Consider the following 8,451-nt stretch of genomic DNA (forward strand, 5'->3'; position numbering starts at 1 on the left):
GTATGTTGTAGTGCTTAGTGAGACGTTTTCATCGATAATTCATACTTGAAAATCGGTCAAGCGGTTTAGCAAATATGGCGGCCTAAAGCAAAAAGTGTTTTTTCGATATAACTCAAGAACGGCTTGACCGATTTTGATCATCTTGGTATCAAATGAAAGGTTTCAAGAAGCCCTACAACTGTATAGAACATTCCAAGTTCCAAAAACATCCACAAGAGGCGCTAAAATCAAAAACAAAAATTGCCTAACTTTAAGGGGCAATATCTCCGAATCCCCATTAGGCAAATCTTTTAAATTTTGATATGTTGTAGCAGGACTAATAATCTTGCACCAGTCCAAAAATGAAGAAAATCTATGTCGCCGTTTAGAAGATATAGCCATTTGAAAAATTCTTGAATTTGAAAAGTTCTAAGAGCTATATCTCTTTAACCGCTTGACCGATTTTGCTCATCTTGGTATCAAATTAAAGATTTTGCAAAACTCTACAACTTTCTAGAATATCAGAAACCTCTAGAACCATTCCTTCAGGACGAAAAATGCGAAAAACTCTTTTGGTGAAACAAAAATCCGCCATTTTGTATTTTGGGGGTGACCTTGAAAATTATTGAAATTTATGTCAATTTATAGCCTGTATTAATACCTTTCCAAAACTAATCAAGAAATTTCTGTAGGTCTTATAGAACCAGAGATATGACCATTTTTATGCATCAAATTACTGATTTTCACACAAAAAATCAATTTTGCCTACTAATACAACTCAGAAATTAAATTACAACGCATAAACAAACTTTTGCACGTTGTGGGACACCAACTCTTATAACTGGACGCGTTATGATTGACTTATATTAAATAAATGTTTCACGTTTCGGTCAGCACGTCAGCCCATAACTAAATGGGCTTCAACGGGTTAATTCAGATAAAGGGTAATTAGAATTTCGGAAAAATGAAAATTTTCGAAAAACATTTATAAAATGACTCTGGAGTTTTATAATTGCCCTTTAATAGGTTATTCTGGACAAATGGAAACAATTAATATTATCAGTATTTTAGTGTGCCAAAATTTATTTCATTCATTTCATTTCATTTCAAATTTATTCATCTCAGTTACATTTGTATTTATAAAACTACATAAGGCAATGCCTCTCTGCTATTTAAATTTCTGTAAATAGGGGATATAATCCATTCAAACATTAAACTAATTTAAACTTCTGATTATAAAATTATACAAAAAGTCAGACTCTGAGTGAGTCTAATTTAGTTATTCTAAAATTGTACTAAATATTCTATGTTGAATATACTATTTATGAACCATTTTCGACTCTACCTTTATATTGTATTATTTTATCTATCGTCGGTATAATAGTTTGATAATCAATTTTGTGGGAAATTTTATATAAAAATCAATATTCAGCTAATTCTAACGTACAACTGTATTTTTTTAATGATCTATTAGAGATGATAATTATTAATTTACATTTCAGTGTTTTTATAAATTATGTCAATTGGCATTACGCAGGTACATGTTTTATGTTAGTGTTTTCTCAATGTTATAAGTATTTAATATGGTTCATAGGTGCACGAAGGGTTAATTGAAGAAGGTGGAAAGAACCTCATTGTCCAATTTGGAATGGATGGGAGAGTTGGAACATGAGGTGCTGAAGTAGCAGAAGCATGAGAAAACGTCTCTCCATCACTCAATGTTTCACCTCTCAAATCTCGCAGAAGGAGAATCAAGTGACGAGGGATGATGAGGGAGGCTGAAGGTGTGAGATGGCAAAAAATTAGTTTTTAAAATATTATGACGGTTCCATGAATAGATTTCGACCAGTGTTTGTCCAACAATGAGTTTGGGTCTGGAGGTTTGATTTTTTGTCCCATTGAATCCGCACATCACACTCCACAATGTAGGTATGTTTTTATTCATCCTCATCCCATGGAGCATTGTGGCAAATTTAAATGAATTTTATCACGTGAACTAGATTCATTTAGATTTGGAGCTTTTCATCATTCATGTCCGTATTATATTTGTATATGTATGTATAGTACACTGAGAATTCTACGAGGAAATTCAACGCTTCAAACAACATTTGATATAAAATTTAATCAGAGTCCCATAATGAATTGTTAATGTTGCTCAAATCGCGCAATTTTGCTTTTATAAATTGACATTAATGATATTAAGGAAACCCCTCGCGTTCATCGTCGTTATTTTGTTTTGAACACGCAATTCCCACTCTTTCTGCTTTCTCTCTTATGTGCTGCTTTCAATGGTGAGTGGGTGGTAAACGAGGGGTTTTGTTAATTTGATAATCAAGATATATGTTTATGGCTGAGTCTTTCTCCCCCATTCATCCCATCATCCTCGTATATCGCTCTGACTCTGACCACACAAATATACACATTGTACAAATAATATTCTGATTTTGGAGAGCAAATAATTCAATTTGTTATTGTGTTGTGTGGGGCTTTCATATCTTTTGTTAGAGAGAACAGAGACTTTCAGCCATTATACGGATTTTCCAATAAATTGAACTCATTTGCCACAACAACCAGAGAAAACTCATAAAATGTGCCCGACAAACTTTATAGTCTTTATTGAATTTTATTGATGACCCAACCAATTGTATAACTATGTAATTCAACGATTAAATACTACTATACCTATTTTAAATCAATTTTCCATTTTCTTAGTGCTTTAAACACAATTTGAATTTATAGTAAAAAAAAAACCAATTTTAATAGATGTATTTTTTTAATTGATTAACCTTCTGTGTGCCACGAGAAAATTTTGTACGTAATTTCTTTTACAGTTTTTCTTTGGATTTGTTCTTATTGAAACATTGAAATTAATAATTATGTTTGTTCTCATACAAAAATCGGAAAATCATTCAAAATTATTACAAAAGGAAGTAGCAAATACGACCATTACGTCAATTTTATAATTATTATTTTTTAACAGTTTACATATATAACTTGTTTTGTAGTGATCAAACGAAAGCTAATGAACGCGAAGTTTCTATCCAACCTTCTCAGAGATAAGGAAAATTTTTTATATAAAAGAGTAGACCAATACGTAGGTATAGCAAAAATATTAAATTAGCTTCTGGAGTCGTTCAATTATACTTCATGGCATACATAAGGTTAAATTGAGTTTTCATTTAAAATTTTAAAGGAATCCCATTGAAAATAATTACAATGATAGGAGATATATAGATTTGCGATAATTCACTAAATAAGCGCAAGAGCTTTTATTTAATTCTCCAAATGGTCCAATTTACTTGGCATTCAATTTAAGGAAGGAAGTCGTTTTGAAAAAAAAATGTCATTGAAATTTGAAAAGAAGAGGTATATAGAGAAAAAGACATAAAAAACTATAATTGAGCACTTAAGGAAAAATTTGCTGAATGATTGAGAACAAAATGTGGAATGAAGGATGAGAATGAGAAGAAATTCGATATTCAGTGATTTTGGCAAAAAAAAATGAAGAAGAAATTCCTCGGGCAATTCGCTTCTGTATTCCCGTAGTGATTTTCTATTGTTCCAGAGCATGCGATATCGAGTGAAAAGCTTCAATTTCACACAGTTGGAAATGGAATAAAGGGAAAATTGAATAAATAAGTCAATTTACAATGGATTTGTGTGCGTGTGTGACTCACAATTCAATACCCAATCAAGGAAAATCCTTTTTTCTCCAGACGAGGATTTCTTCTTTATTCTACGTTGATACCTACATATATTAAAAAGAAATTCGTATAAGAATATGGGAGAAATGTTTGCAAAAGTTTTTGAGTGCTCTCAATTTTGGATTGAAAATAATAAAACGATTTACTTCTTTTGAAGTTAGGTATTTTAATTTTTTATAATTTTGAAGCAGAACCTAAATATTTATTTAATCTTTTAAACGGGATGTATTTTAGCAAAAAAAAAAAACGAATTATTCTGATCCTTTTCCCAACTATGATAGTTTATGGGATAGACTTTTTTTTTCTAAATTTTACATTTGAATATGAGATCGTCAATTTAAAAAGAGTCGGTTTTATAATTACATCATATTCATACGTAAAAACTAAGGAGCTGCAAAGGTAGCGGTAAATATATAGACGAATATGCAATTAGGAAAGGAAAATTTATTTAATTATATCTCGTACCAATGCAATATTATGAACGTGAGAGACACTTAAGAAATCTCAAAGATGAATCTCATGATGTCCATGATGAATGTTATGAGCGGGAAAACTAATTAGTAGCCTGTGTGTAGTGGAGGCGCCATTTTACTTTATGCAGATTTTCCCTGTTAGGATTTTCGCTATTATTTTCCATGTTCTTTACAATTCCCCGGTACCGAGCTCACGAGAATAGGGACGCCCAGTGTAGAAAAAAAGACCATGAAAAATATGAAGAGTGGGGAAGAGATTATTCATTCACATTTGCCTCTACATATTTCCTTTGTACCACTTTTGCAATTGCAAAACACCCCCATCAGACTCTTTTGCGCACTCCAACTCTTTCATGTGTTGGCTAAATTAATGCCAGGGCTATGCTGGGATTACGATTTAAAAATAATGTACTATACAAGAATTTTTTTTTAACAAAATAAAAACCGCCATATTGTGTTTAAAACACTTGTCTTAATAAAAAAAAATCAAAAAGATTTTCACATATTTTTACTTCTTGTGTCTAAATTTTAGAACTAAATAAATGGATTTTGGATGATAGGACCGGGGTTGAATAGGTAGAGCATATCCATATATTCCTCGAAAAAAACGAACCCGCTATCTATGTATAACCGCATTTAGATGAACGAACTATGAAAATTTCATAAAAACAAGCGATTTTATGTAAGGAAAATATTAGAGTAGAAGTGCGAAAAGTGAAAAGTTGACGAAAATATTTATATGGAGAAGAGGATGAGAAATCCCGTAGACCTCATTGCAACTCGTATTAGTGCCTTCTAATTCCATAACGAATTTATTAGGATTGGTCCAACTCGTCGTCGTATTTAGTTTTAACCCATTAAATTTAACAAGTTATTTTTTAATCTTAAAACTATGCTTAAATATGATTTGGTCAAAGTTCGAAAAATGATTTATTAATTTATTTTCATTTTTTTGACAGGAAAATCGAAGAGATTTTTCGATGAAATACTTTTGAATTAACAATTAGCTGATGACTTCTCTCTCAGATAGAAGATATTGATACAATATAATATTACAACAGTTGATGAATGTTGAAGAAACTCCCTTTTTCGTGAAGTGAGAAGAATAAGAATAAAAGTCCTACAAGATTATTAATAATTTCTACATACATATATAGACTGTAGTCTCGGTAGTCTCTGTTCAACAATGAGTTTGATGGGAATGTATTTCCAAATAAAATTCAATTCTTTATTAATAAAAGTCGCCAAGATAATGAAATTTTTTCTTCAGTTTGTAAAAATAAAATACGCGAAAGAATTATGGTCTTCACCCATGCACTCACAGATGGTAGCACTCACTTTTCTACTCCTATGTTTCTTCCATGTTTGTTCTGAACCATTGCATTTGAATTTGTTCGTTATTTTATTCCCTCCATCATCATGCATTCTCATCCCCTACGTTCCTATTAGAAAATCGGAACAAAAAACTCACCACCCCATGAAGAGATAAAAAAAGCGACAATATAAAACAGTAAAATAACGATTCTCAATTGTTGCAGAGAAAGAACTAACAGAAAATTAATTCAAGTTCTCCAATTATAATTTCCTCTCGCGAGCATTTTCCCGTGTTGAACGTGGCGTTTTTCTGCCACAATCATCCTTCGCCTCCGGCAAATTGAGACATTTCATGTGAAAGTCACGTTTCAAAAGTCCCCAATAAATAATTGATGACACCATTTTATGTATACATACAATTTTAGTATAAATGTCACAATATAAACTTTTCCTCTCTCATTTTTTATGCTTGATTTTCTTAATTTTCCATCACTTTGTTCGCGGTTAGGCACAATCTGCGTATAATGATTAAAATCTGTATATAAACTCGTTAATTTTTCAATACTTTTTCGATCTCGTTAATATAAATTTAGATTTAGCACGTTTCCGTATGAGAACAAAATGGTTCTTATAATTAATGTAGGCCTGATGATGGTAATAAAACTATCCGAAATAATCCAAAAAAATTAAAATTTTTATTAAACCTTTGGTTCAAAGTTAATTAATATTTTCCTTTAAAATGTCTTTTTTCCAAATTTTAAGCCCTCTAAATGAATAACTACGAGATTTTCTGAACACTATATTTTACCATTTTCACTATATGTATATTAGTTTCTAATTCATTGAAAACAAAAAAAAAAAGATAAACTTAAGGAAATTATACTCATGGAAGATCATATTTCAAAAGATGAAAATTGCGAGAGCACCCACTGATTTTTGGGGGGTTGCTGAAGGGGTTTCCCAGGGTTTCTATCACAAGCATCGCAGATGAAATGTAAGTGGGACAATTTTGCGATAAACTTGTTTCAATATTATCCCTCCGGGAGTGGCAGTTATTGGCCAAATTTGAGATATCCCGGATTCCCAGCTCCAATCTCTCGCAGTGAATCAAAATATATAAATGTGTTTCATCTGCAACAAATCGCGTGATTTACTCACTTCGTGACTTTCCATTGACATTATTTTTTTTGTTGTAAAGTAGGTATGGCGATTTTTCCGTCCTTTTTTATGTTCTCTCAATGCGAATCCGAGAATCCACCCACATCCCCCATTTATGATTTCTTTGGGGTGTGGGTGACGACATTAAATGTCTGTCGTGTGACAAAATAAGATAACGATGAGTGATTTATCCTTGGATGGATCTAAATGAAGCCATCAATTTGTTCTGGCATATTTACACAATTTCTCTGACACGCACAACACAGATGACTTTCCGAGGGATATATAAGTTAGTGTGGGTGGAGGGTTGATTTATCACGAAAGTAATTGGATAAGGAAAATGAAAAAATAAGATAGGAAGAAGTGTGAGGGCATAACAGAATTAAGAAAATTGACATGTTGTCTATTTTCCCAAACAAGCATCCCTTTGCTGATATTCCCTCTCCTTACATTCCTCCCTGTAATTTTGTCAAAAACATCCCCATCTCTGGCATTTCGCAGTCCCCCGGGTGAGGATTCATAGAGTAAAAGTTTTTTGGGGAAATGGTTGGAGGTGTGGGAAAATACACAATCAGGAAAATCAAGGTAGCAAAATGGTCCCATTTGAGCCATAATATTATCCAAAAATCAAAATATTTGTATACATTATGAAATGTCGCATTAGAAGTGCAAAAACGAATTGAATTCATATTCAAATTATCCTTCCTGATGCTCTATAGAATCTTGATTCGACAAAAAAATGATGACCATTTCGTGAAAAGGACCAAATTGAAAAATTCTCTCAAATAACTTTTTAAATGTTGCTGAAAACATGTTAGTTTAATTTCTTTTTATAGACAAGTATCCCCTAGACGATATGAAGAAAAATCCTCTCAAATATCTTCGTGAAGAAAAGTGATTAAAGAACACGAAAAAATAATCAAAAGAATCACACTGAAATGAACTTGCATATGTGGAATTTTTCCACCATTTGATGCAACCATATCAAATGTCTCATTACGGGGTGAAATTCTTTAGAAAATCACATACGGAATTTAGAGATTTTCATTTGATGCGAAAATGCACGAGGGAGAATTTATTTTTTAAAAAGGAGGATAACAACATTTTTGCTCTTTCCATGTTTTTCTTCTACTCTTATACTCACGCTATCATTCATTTCTTTTTCATTTAAATGTAAAAAGACTTGGATGTAATTTTTCCTTTGATCCTCCTTGCTAAGGATAGCTTTCATTTTAATGCTTCTCATCTACAATTTCCATCTCATTGAAAACAAAATCATAAACGCTTTTATAATGAAGGGTAGATTATTGTAGGTGTCATATCTACATTGATATCACTTATCATTTAATTTCAGAAAGCATTAAAATTGATTAGAAAAACGATCCTTTTATTTCTTTTGACTTTTTGTGATTGTTTTTTACACTCTCGATAACAACTTCAGAGCTATTTCTCAAATTACGTGCAAGGATGCTGTCTTATTTAATAACACAAACATTAAATATCTTTTATGTCCTTAAAGTAAAGTCCTTAAAGTTAAGTCATTCTAATTATAGAAATTAATTAATTTAACTGCGTCAATGAATTTTCCTATAAATAAATTTGTGTGGGATTTGTACAGTAGGTATATAATATCTTTTTGATAGAATAAAATGTAAAGCGATACTGTAAGTCCTTCGCGTGAACCCCTCCTTTGTGAGATTTAAGTATCAATTTTATTGTCATACTTTCTTAACTCCCCTTTTTTCAACGGCTAAGAATTTCTTTGAAGTTGGCAAAAGACTAGGGGAGGTAAAAAGGCGATGGATGAAATTGTAGATGTTTGA

Source organism: Lutzomyia longipalpis, chromosome 1 (assembly GCF_024334085.1).
Source record: "Lutzomyia longipalpis isolate SR_M1_2022 chromosome 1, ASM2433408v1".
NCBI lineage: Eukaryota > Metazoa > Arthropoda > Insecta > Diptera > Psychodidae > Lutzomyia > Lutzomyia longipalpis.